At 41.8% G+C, this 12,280-nt stretch overlaps 1 protein-coding gene across 1 annotated transcript in view; it reads right to left on the bottom strand.

Annotated features, from left to right (window-relative positions):
- The window catches only part of PDLIM5 (PDZ and LIM domain 5), a 139,414-nt gene extending 137,043 nt beyond the window's left edge, over positions 1-2,371 (bottom strand). The window contains exon 1 of the mRNA XM_059470327.1: positions 2,248-2,371. The gene's annotated coding sequence lies outside the window, so the exon portion shown is untranslated. The remainder of the gene's footprint in view (positions 1-2,247) is intronic.
- Between the last annotated feature and the right edge of the window lie 9,909 nt (positions 2,372-12,280).

Raw genomic sequence — 12,280 nt, 5'->3', positions numbered from 1 at the left:
GCTTTTAATATAATGGAGGTGGATACAGATGTCAATGAAAACCAGGACAAAATGAAACATATTAGCAAAAAAAAAAAAAAAAAAAAAAAAAAAAAAGACTGTCAGACTCACTCCACAGCTCTCCTGAATACAAGAGTTCCTTTGCCAGACTGCGGAAATGAAATAGATTTTATCTCCCTAAAGTTCAGGAAAACATCAGATCTAGGACTGCATGGTAAGCTATAAAACAAACTGCAAGAAAATGGGATGGCTAAAAAAAATTAAGTTGGTAAAATTCTCAAAAAACTAGGGATTTAAAAGAAATTAATGTCTGTAAAATGTTAAAGTATGCATGGGATTGTAAGAGGGCTTCTTGCAGAGTTACGCAGAGTAAATTTTGAAACAGAAAGTATTAGATGTCCCATTGGCTGTGCTAATGCCAAAAATCTGTTTTCTTATTTTTGATGATAAATAACCTTAGGGGGGGTTTTCCTATCCCAGAGAGAGGGTGGAATAAATTAAGGGTGGATATTGGCAGCCTTGCAAGACTGAAATCTTGGAGCAAACTCCAGAGCAACTGGGACAAGGAAACATCACTGGTGCTTCTGGATGGTGTTTAGTCTCTTTACAAAGGACTGAGTGATATGAGCAGAATAGGAAAGCAGCAAACGAGGCTGTGCAACAGCCTTGCTGTAGAAGAAATCAAATATAAAGGAAATGTATGAATAATTTTGTGTTATCACTTTGGCTTAAAAATGTGTGATATTGAATACAATCTTTAATCCTTGAAATTTTTGAAATAGCAGGAATAAATGACTAGTTTATGGCCTTTTGCCCTTCCCCAAGTCTTTGGAAAGTATCCATTTCTCTAGCTAAGGACAAGATATTGGATGTAGCATTCCAGTAGTGATCATTCTTCACATTCAGTTAAATTCCAATGGCCACACACCTGTCTTAACCCTAGCTAAGTTAAAAGAAAGAGCTAAAGCAAGAAGAAGGTTTAATAAAAGTAACATTGCATCAGGTGCACAAACTTCCTGGAACAGCTAAAATTTACAGACAGTCATGGATTTTGGCAGAGCACTGGAATGTTTTGATGAGATCACCAAAGGTGTAAAGTGACTGCAAGACATGTATTCGATTATCTCTTAGATTTATAGAGGATTTGCTTGCTTGGAAAGAATTTTTAGAATGATTGGCATACACAATTTGTGTAAGCTAATGGTGTTGGGATTTTACATACAATTCTATTTATATACAAACTGGGGGGAGTTCTGCTCCTTGATCTAACCTCCCACGTAGGCAGGGGGAGAGTGTCCTTTTGCTGCCTGCACGTTCATTTGGGCAGAACTCTGCAGCAAATGCCAAAACATCTCACATCAGAAGGGCAGCATTTTACTCCTGCTGTAGACTCTCAGAGACCCAGTCAACAACTGCATGGTAATAATCAAACTGCTCTAGTGAGAAGTGGCACAGGTCAGCAAGGAACTGAGCAAGAATTACTCACAGCCTTTATGTAATGGTTGCAGAAAACTTTGTGTACCCTTGTTCTAAGAATAGCCCCCCCAGTGACGAAGGGGATTGAATGGAAAGATAGCTGTAGACCCTTCGTGCTTTAAAAAGCATCTCACAGTCTCTGAGTGTCTATTTATTTGCTTGTGCTCATCTTTCACTTCCACTCAAAACTATGTTTTGGCCATGTATGTGTGCATCCACAAATTCCCCAAGGCTTTGAGTGAGAGCAAGGAATGGTATTCTCTGTAAGATGTACAGGGGACAGGGTGGAGCTATTCTGCTGACATTAGGTTATGAACCCTTCTCCAGAGAGCCACATTCTCTTCCCAACATCTTGCCACTAGCCACAGAGGTGGAAAAAAGCTCATCTGGTGATAAAAAGGATTGAAGAATTCCTCCCTTTTCCCATTCCTCAAAAATGGATCTTGACCATCTTTAAATCGAGCTAACTCTTTACTCTGCAGATAAGTAAAAGCACTCCAAAAGGAACAACTCCAGAATATCTCAGCAGGAGCAGAGGAACAATGGCAAAGGACTGAAAACAAACACTTCCCACTTTAAAAGCAGGGATTGCTTACTAGAAGAATGGTAAGAAAGAAGAAGGACCATGCCATAGGGCTTTTGAGCTTTTTTCTTTTGTTTTTAGATGCTAAAGTGAACAGTTTTGCAAGGATAGAAACAACATATGGAGGGAAAGGGAAACAGAATGAAAATGGGGAAGCAGATAAGGATCAGAGAAATGAAGCTTCTTACCTGTGTGCCAGATGTGGGTGTGGAGAAGACATCATGGGGCTTGCAGGTGAAATTGTTGGATTCGCTCCACACTGTCTGTTGTTCTCCAGCTGAGGCAGCTAAGTGAGAGGCAGCCCTGCCATCCCTGTACATAGAAAGTTGAGAACAATAGAAATAAATCAGTTAAGAATAAGTAACATTTCAGCTGAATTTAAAGGAGAAAAATGCAGCCGAGAAAAGGCTGAGCTAATGCATCCTATAGGTCCACAATAGTTTTTGTGCATCTCTTAGTTTAAGAGAGATGTGCAAGGTCCATTGTTACTTAAGGACTATTTTGGAAGCTGAGGCACAGATACAGACAAAGAACTGAAAAAATTACCAGCTCTGACAGAGGACAAAGCATGAAGAGTGAAGTGTGATTTTTTCCAATGCAACCTCCAGAAGCACTGACCTTCTTCCTAGGTTTACTCAGTGTTTATTTGCAGTCATTTTGTGGATCACAGTGCCCACCTTCCCTCTGGCTTTGTGAGGCACAGCCAGCCCTCAGGAGTGTGTGTGGCTGAGAGTTACCACCTACAGCCATTCTGGCTGGGAAGGTGAGGCAGACTCTGGAGAAAAGTCTAGTTCTTCCTCAGGTTAGGAGGTATTAGAAAAAACTCTCTCACTGTTAGGACGGTCAGGCATTGGAATAGGCTGCCTTGCCCAGGGAGAGGTGGAGTCACCATCCCTGGAGGTGTTTGAGAGCCATCTGGCGCTGGTTTACTGTTTATGGGCTTACAGTGGCAGTGCTGGGTGGATGGTTGGGCTTGGTGATCTAAAGGTCTCTTCCAGCCTTGATGATTCTGTGATTTAATGAAAAAACTGCTGTTTAGAAATCATTTTGGTAAGGAAGTAGCCACAGAAACTGATGGTAACTGCAGGGCATGACTCAGGATCATGTCAGCTACTGCTTTTTTATGTGACAGTTCTCCTGATGGGACTGACTCAAAAACTCTTTCTCCACTTAATGGCAATAGAAAGCTATTTCATAATTTCCAACTCTTTAAGCCACACTTTGCTATTTATGGCAGCATTCTCTCCCACAGATGCTGCCATCTTCTCGGCTTACAGCTAACTCCTTAAGCACCACAATTTCCTGAATTTCTTCTTCTTTTTTTTCTTTTCCAAAGGATAATTGTATTCTTTCTGTCTAATCCAGGATTCACACCAGTCAGCAAAGGGAATCTGGACTTGGCCATATATCTACTTTTTAGACTCTGTGAAAACAGTCTGCTTTAATTTCATTGATGCTAAATTAGATTTTATCTTAAATATAGATCTTAGTTTTATAGCTGCTACCACTTGAGCCACACTTCTTTTATAGCAGGTGTCTGAGGTATTGCCAAAACTGGCAAGGGAGGCAGAAGGGTTTTCTTTCAGCCCAGAATGCACACTCGTTTGTGAAATGTGATGTTGTAGAGGTTTACGGGCCAAAATTATGGTTAGACTGTGTGGGTGCCAGGATTTGCAAGTCTCTGGTGCCATTACAGCTGTCACCTGCAAGAACTGAATGGAAGATTTGGAGCATCTGTGGCAAGTTTATTCCCTAAACACAAACAGATGAAACTCCCTCATTCCTACCAGCTCCAAGAGTAGATCTCAAAAAAGAATATAAAAATTCTAGCTACCTAAAATGTGTTGGAAAAAAACTCTTCTCTTTAGCATTAATAATTCGCATATGTCTAGGAAAAGAAGTGGAAAGTACATAAAATAGTTTCTCTGTTTTTGGAGTTTGCCTCTTTCTGGCTGCCACCTCCATCCTTGTAGCCTTGGCACTGAAAATGACCAGGAGGGAGAGAAAAGGAGATGGCTACTTTTTTTATTATTATTATTCTAGACAATGATTCTATCTCCTTTTGGTCAAAACAAGACCCTTTTTTTCTCCAAGGCTTGGAAGACTCAGTAGAGGACAACAAAGTCATAGCAGAGGCAAAAGCAGATTTTTCTTTTCTTGCCTGAGGAGTTTGAACTTCTTCGAAAGTTGGAGCAGTTTCAGCCTCTTAGATTTTTCTCTGTTCTCCTTGTAATTATTATGTTTGGGGGACTTTTTTGTTTAATTTAAAAATAATTTTTAGTGACTTCCCTGCCCTCTTTGGGGAAAGTTTCCCTGTGCACCTGGTACAGTGCTGCTCATATCTCAACAGCAGAAAATGGCCTCTCTGAACAAGAAAGCGATTCCCATTTTATTTTAGGGGCACTATGGGGAGATGTTTGTGCAAAAAGGAAGAGAAAAAGCAGCAGTGAAGAGGAAAAAAAAGTCCTCAGTAAGATCTAACTGATAACGGAAAGACAAAAAAAATACTATTTCATTTGGTATTTTAATAATGTTTTCATTCTTCATAAAAGTGGGCTTTAAGAAATAGCCCTAAAAACCAAGCCTAATCCTGACATGATTTTTACTGGACAACCTGAAGCCTTGCCTAGACTTGTCTGAGACAGGGATTTCAGAGACTCTCCCTGGCTTTCCGATAAGAATGCATCAGGATCCTGGGGAGATGGATGCTGGGAAGCTGAAGCCCATCTAGCCTTGGCTGTAGGCTCTCGAATGGATGTGTTCCTGCCGGGAGAGGAAGCCTCACTGTTGACACCTAGTGTTTTCCCATATCCCAGGAGAGAAGGCTCCTCTGAGGGACACCCAGGGGGCCTCTCCTCCCACGGGCTCTGCTAATGAAAACCACTGGAGGTGCAAGAAGTGGTTTATACTGATCTTCAGTAGACGAAATGGGCTCTTGGCTGTGGGTGTATAATGATCCTGAGAACAGAAACTTCTCTTTTTACCAGTTTGAAAAAGCAGCGCTAATGAATTTAACAGTGAATGCTTTTAGCAGCAGATAGACAACTGTGTTTCCTGACACAGCTATTCCTATTTAGCATCTGTACAATGGCACAGTGGGAGAAAAAATTGATGTCAGACTTCTCATCTGATATAAAGGGCTCAGCATGAATGTATGCAATATGAAGTCCAAAATCACAGCTAGGAAAAATATGGAGTGGGAGCAAATCCATCATACAGGAATCCTGTTGTTTCCTGCCAAGTGACAAGTGGAAGGTTTTCCTGGCTGTGAGGAGCATGGTGTAAAGAGTCCCACGTCTTTGTTTCCATTTCCCCATTTTGGGCAGGCAGAAAATCAGCCAAAGCATCTGAGAGGATCATGAAAGAATGAAAGAGTGAATGAGTTTTCCCAAATCTCTTAATCCTCAGATACCAACCCAAACAATCAGGACCAGTCACATGTATTGCAAAAGGCCAGTATCCAGACTAATTCCTGCAGAGTTACAGACAGCGGATAAAGTTTTAAAACCTTCTTATTATTTTCTTTAAGCAAAAAATAAAAAAAAAAAAATAACATGTTTTTAAAGCATAAGAGAAGAGCACTGAACACTGAGACTAACTGTAAAGGGAAGAGGCCAAAGTTGCATTTGCCATGCCCTGTTGCACACAGAATCCTGTAAAATTCAGCCTCAGTCTACAGATACTGAAACCAAATGGAGAAAGGTACAGCATTCACACATGGGAACGCAGAGAGTGAGAATAAATCAGCAGAGACAAGTCAATAGAGGTGCAAGGCTGGCAGAGTAATGCATTGGCACAGCCTCTATTCAACAAATGAATCCTCAGGGCAGCATATTTCTGGGAAAGCTTTCGGTCATTCCTTTCTCACCACTCCCCTGCACCCCAAATGAAGCGATGACTGAGTATTTACAGCCTGGCTGTGTCAGGGGGTTGATAGTCCTGCTGATTTAAAGCCCAGTTCTGCTAGGAAAGTGGCTCTGTGAATGATAACCTCATGGCTTTCTATTTATTGCATCTCTCTGATTTCCAGTTCAAGTGAACTGGAAAAAAGAATACAAATAACTCAGCTAGGTTGGTTCTTTCCGGTTTATCTGTCAACGGCAATTAACAACACATGAGTCAAGCTCTGTCTTTCCATAGATGAGCAAACAAAAGCTGAAAGGTTCAGTGTAGCTTTTCTACTTTTGCCACTTAAATGAAGAAATGCCTCCCTCCAGAGCTCCTTTCCCTGCAATGTACAGCTCCCCTTTGGCAGCCAGAGGCCCTGAAGCCCTTCTCCTAAAGGGAGACACTCCAGGATCTCTTCTCCCAGATAGCAGAGGAAGGAGAATGGGATACTATACTGCTTATTGTAGAGAAAAATGAACTTTAGGCACAATTTTCGTGACTGTTTTCCCCCTACTGTTTTTCCTTCGCTCGCTTCCCTGCCCAAAACTGCCATACACTTGAAATGCCCATTGTTCTTTCACTTTAGCCCTACTTAAAGCATCATTCTACTAGCTATATATGTTGCATGGCAACATAAATCATTAATAATTCCATCAAAGCAGGTGAAAGCAAGCCAGTAGAAAAAAAAAAAAAAGGAAAAGAAGTCCATTTTCCCCCCTATTAATCTCATCCATGTGTTCTCCATTTTCTTTTCCATTAGGCAAATAGCCATTGAGTATTCAATGCTGCATATAAATATTGCAAAAACGTAACCAAGCAGCTCAGTTCAGCTGCTCAAATCATGTAAGGCTATCAGCATTTTAAGACTGTCTCTCCATTTGGTCTTGGTCAAACTCTGAGGGGACCAGGAATTCATGGACCAGGACCAGAGCTGGACACAGATAAGCCACAAAATAAATTTTTTTCTTTTATTCGATTTTTTCACAAAACACCTAAATGCAGAAAACTGTTCTAAATAGATTTTTCAACTTTGGGGTTTCTTTTCCATTAAAGTAGAGAAGCCTGGATTTCCTGTTGTACTCTTTCATTCTGCTCACCCCCTTCACTCTGCTACACTCAGAGATCCTTTTCCATCAGTTTGCTTTGTTCTACTGCAGCTTTTCAAAATTTGGCTATGTTTAGGAAAACACTGAAAAACAGCAAAAGGAAAAATGAAAAAAGAAGAACTGCCAAGCCATAGATGCTGTTAATTTTTAACTCCAGTGAGGAAGCATGCAAAACAAGAAAGAATGAATTTAAAGATGTAAATACTTCCTTTAGAAGTATTTCATAACAACTGAGAGACAGACAATCCATTTAAAGCAAAGCTTTAACATGTTTAAGGAATCTCAGCTCTGCTTTCTCACAGGAAGCTGAACTCAAACTTTGACCTCCAGTCCTTCCATCTCTCAGCTTTAGGTAACAGATGGGATTGGGAGGGGAAGGTCAGGTCTTGGAGCACTGTTTACCAGTTAAAAAATGGAAAATAAAAGGGGTTCTGGCATTCCCAAAGGCAGCATTGCTTCTCTGTGGGCAATGTGCTTTCATATATATATGCGTGTCTATATATATATATTTTTTTTTTTTTTTAATGAGATACATTTGAAAGAGGCCAGTGCCAAATCAGCAATTTGATTTTCACTTCTCCTTTCTTGTGCTCACTTTGCATTTCTCCTGCAGGTCAGAGCATGGGAAACTACAAATAGAGAGACAAGCACCACTTCAAAAATGCCTGGTTTTAGAAGCCCAATTGCTCTTCAATTAGCACATAGCTCTTCTCTTGATAAACTCCTGTGTGTCTCTGAACACAACCAATGCCAAGTTGCATTCTCTCCCACAAAAGACACTGAAAGCAATTAGTGGGAAAACAAGTAACTACAATTAATAGTTACACTTTCTGCCTGGACTGCCAGGGCCAGTGGGGCTGTAGCAACCAGCAGCTCACAGTAAAATCAGCTACAGCAGGTTGCTCAGCCAGACAGAGCACCAGGGAGAAACCAGTCCCTCCAACAGATCCTTCCCCCTTGCATCCATCAGACATACAGATATAATGTGCAGCATTTAAAGGCCACTTTTGCAGACACATCCTTAGACTGCTGCAGAGATGATGGCTGCAATCACATCTTCTGCCCCCTCAAATTCACCTGTTCTTTTGAATGCTTCTTTCCAGTGTATTTGAAGGATTTCTTGCGTCACCCATTTTATTTTGTTCACACTGAAGCACTCCACTGTTTATGTCTTTCAGGATCTTAAAGAGGGAAGAAAAACATTCCCAGAACTATGTCTTTGCAGGAGCCCCCTCGCAGTCCCAATTTATAAGGGGAAGCAAAAGCACTCAGGTGGTGCCTGATGTTAACTTGAGACACCTGCCATGGTAGCACAGCTGAGAAGAAGGGGTGTCTGAAAGACTGAAAGAAACTGTGTGTTATTTTCCAAGTTACCCTGCTGTGCCAGTTTTAGGGAGTTTTCATCCTGCCTTCTGTCAACCTGCACTTGCTTTTTCCCTACTGTGTTCCTGCTTGCTGCTCTGTTCTGAGCAAATCTTCCAACTTTCAGCCACAACACTAAAATGTTCTCTCTCACTTCTTGGTCCACACATTTCCTGCTTTAAAATGCCAACACCTCTGTCTTTGCCCACAAAACAGTGTACTCCTACTATACAATAGCTTCTAGCCATAGCAGAGCTTTCCGTTCCATTGCGTATTCATCTAGAAAATTAAATTTTAGATGGCAATGATCCCTACTACTTTTCCCTGGACAAGGCTTTGCCAGACACTTTCTCATTATGTCAGTTGGATTCAATTACACTTTCCTTCGGACTAAATATTGCCACAGATACCCAATACTTTCACTCTGCTATATAAAAATAGAGAGACCTTTCATCCCTTTTTTTTTTTTTTTTTTTGAATTCTAGCACTGTTCATGTGTAATACGACAGAAACCTTTGCTGCCAGCATTTCTGGTTTCTCCCCAAACTCTCAACCAATTGTTTGCATTTAGACAGCTGGAATCTAGCCCTGTGTTAATAATGTGAGGAGAAGTGGTTCCACTCACCCTGGTGCCCGGGAGCTGGATATGGCCTCTGCACACCTGAAATCCAAGAACACCCCTGTGGCATGTGGCACAGGACATTCCAGGAGCTGCAGGCCACAGCCTCCTTTTTAATGGCCTTGTTTCCTCTCAGTGCTTTGGAGCAGCAGGAGAATAAAAGGTTATATTTGTAAAAACCATCACTTCTTCAAATTGCACTAGCATACGTGGCTTTTCCTGATACATTGCCCCTAAAGGGCTTTACAGCTTCCCCTGCCCATTACCTATAAACCAATCTCCTTGCTTCCACTGCCTGCCTCTTTGGCTGCTGGTGGAACTGGGAAAAAAACATTTTTACTGGGAAAAAGCTCCATGGAGCAGGCATGGAGACATAGAGAGGGGCCCGGTGGGACATAGGTATTCAGGCATGACATGAAAATCCCTAAATTAATCACAAGGAATTGAAGAAATACCTGAAAGACCCTTGATGTGGAAAAGAAGTGACTAAACTCTAGTCCCTCCCTGCCTGCCTTTGCAGACAGCCCCTGACACATGGGTGGGTGCATTTTGGGCCCCAGCAGCGTGAAAGCACCCAGGATGCATCCAGCTACAGGAGCTGAAGTTAGTGACTGAAAGGTTTTCTGTGTAAAACACTTCTCCTCAATAGGGATGGCAGCAGCAGGGTGGAGGGAATGACCACAGTGTTTGGAAGTCTGTCCAAACACAGATCCTCCTCCCCAGTAAAGGTAAACGACTCTCTTTTAGTCACCTCACAGCTTTCTGGTGGGGCTAGAGCAGATGCTGTGATTCCAATATAGCCACGGCAGCAGAGCCTAGCTGTAATCATTAGCCAGAAAGAGCAGGCTGTGGAAAAGAGCTGCTGTAAAACAGCCCATTACTTCATGGCACGGATTCCAGGAAAACACGTTTTATTTTGGTTACGGATACCCGCAGCGGGAACTGCAAGTACGGCACTTGAGATAAGGAAGAGGCCAGAGAGACCTAAATAGCAAAGCTTGGTATGACTTCTTATGTAATTATCAGCTCCCCATCACCATGAGGTCTGCATGCCTCAGGCAGCTAAAAATAGAGCAGCTTCCCCCTGCCTTTCTCTCCTTCCAGCCTGTGTGAGGGAAGACCTGACTCACTTGTGTTTGGGACAGCCCTCTGAGCTCCCATGGGCTTTCCCTTCAAAGGCAATACAAGAATAATATTGATTTCCTAAGAATATTTTTATGGTTTTTTTTCCATGTGGGACACTCATAAGATGCTGGGACTTTCAATGTCATTGCCAGTGCTTAAATAATAGTGAGATGAGACATTTCAGTTACTGAACATAAAAGGAAACATTCTGTAGGCTGGAATAGAAACGTGGGCAATACTTCTTCCAAATTGCTTATTAAAAAAGTTATATTCTTTGAGAGAGAAGACTTGGAACCCCTGCCCTTAGAAAAACAATGTTTATATTAATTTCTGGTTACTTCCATAAAGCATGCCAGATTAAGGTGTGAGGATTATATTAATTCAGTGCCTGCTATTTATTCATTATTCCTGGAGAAGGTCCCAGGCATATGTTTTGGTGACAATTACAGCTTTTGCATTTGAATCTGTCATTGAAATTCAACATATTATACAGACAAAAATATTAAGTGGCAAAATTTTGACCCCAGTTGGGATCCAAATTTCAGTTGTTGCATTGTTGAGATCTAGAGGATTGCTTTGTATTTCTGATGTAATGCATACAGTTGAAACCCAGATATTTCAGTGATATTGACCACATCCTGCATTCAGGGAGTGTGAAGTATGTGGGCTTGGGCTGGAGAGAGGAGGCAACACTGCTACTGTCTGCTCACACTTTATCCCACCCTCTGCCTATGTTAAATGAGGATAATTAACATTTTCTTGCCTCTCAGAAGACCTAAGAGATAGCTTGTTGATAAGTTGTTCCTCACAGTGCTTGCCAGCTGCTTAAATAAAGTCTGTAAATATTTTGTGAATACTCTGTAACTGCAAATACGTCAGTCACATTTCTACTCCAAGTCTTTCAGACTTTTGCAGTTTCAAAGGAATGCTGTCATAAGAGCAGGGATACTCTGGGGCTGGAGAGGAGGAGGCAAGGGCCCAGAGCAGGATGTCTGGGGCAAGGACAAGGGCAAATGACACAGGATGTCCTCCTGGCATCAGCAGCCAGAGCAGCTTTGCAGTTCACCCAAGGCGTGCAGTGGTTTCCCTGTCTTTCTGTGCCAAGGGGATGGAGGTCCTGGATTCAGGTGGACAGAGTGGGACACTCACCTGGGAGAGAAGATGATGAGTGGAGGTGGTGCAGACTCAGGGGGACTACAAGGAAGGTGCCCGTGAAGCAATGATCATCCATTCTCCCCCACCCCACAAGAACTGGAGGGCACTGAATGAAATTGCAAGCAAAGGGAGGCTCTGTTTTGTATAAATCACAACTGAACTGCAGAGTCCGTGGGATGTTTTCATAATTAGGCTTTCACATGAGTGATTTCATAAATCCATGGAAGCAAAGAGGTCTGTGAAATCTTATTAAATACCCTTTCTGGCATAGAATCACCAGAAGTTCTGGGAGAGCAGAGCAGCAAAGTATCGGTGCCTTTTTTTGCTTCTCTTTGTGGTTACTTATAGCTGGTTACTGTTGGAGACAAGATACTGACTCCATGAACCCTTGGTCTGAGTATGTATGACTGGGGGGGGCTTCCATTTATCTGTGCAAAAAAAGTCTTGTTTCTATCCATTCAGGCTGGAGAAACAAGCTTGAAAAAAGATTAAGACTCATGAAAATTCACTGTGGTAGTCCTCTGTTTTTTATCCAGTTTGATGATAATGTTAAGAGTCTGTCTTGTTTGTTCGTGATCACTTTTCCTGAGCCTTACCATGTCTGCTGGAGTCCAGCCCAGATTTTAGGAGCACAAATGGAAGGGACTTCCTTACCACCTGCCTTTTACCTTGATATCTCCATTGATTCCCACCTACAGATTGATTTTCTCCATTTTTTAAGCCTGGGTTACTGAAACTGCTGATTTTTCTGTAGCCTGTGGTATGGGAGTTTTCAGTATTTTAACAGCAGTGATGTTCCAAAAGTGCACAAGTGTCTTCTGAAACAGAGGCATGTGAAGAAGAGAGACTCAAACCATCAGACTTTGCAGGATGGTTAAAACCTACTCTTACACAAGTTTGGAAACAGCACATCAGCCAAAACAGAAAAATGCCATGGGAGTTTCTCCTCTGGAAAGTTTAGTTGTT

This window comes from Ammospiza nelsoni, chromosome 4, assembly GCF_027579445.1.
Source record: "Ammospiza nelsoni isolate bAmmNel1 chromosome 4, bAmmNel1.pri, whole genome shotgun sequence".
NCBI lineage: Eukaryota > Metazoa > Chordata > Aves > Passeriformes > Passerellidae > Ammospiza > Ammospiza nelsoni.
This window is presented reverse-complemented; position numbering and strand designations above follow the sequence as displayed.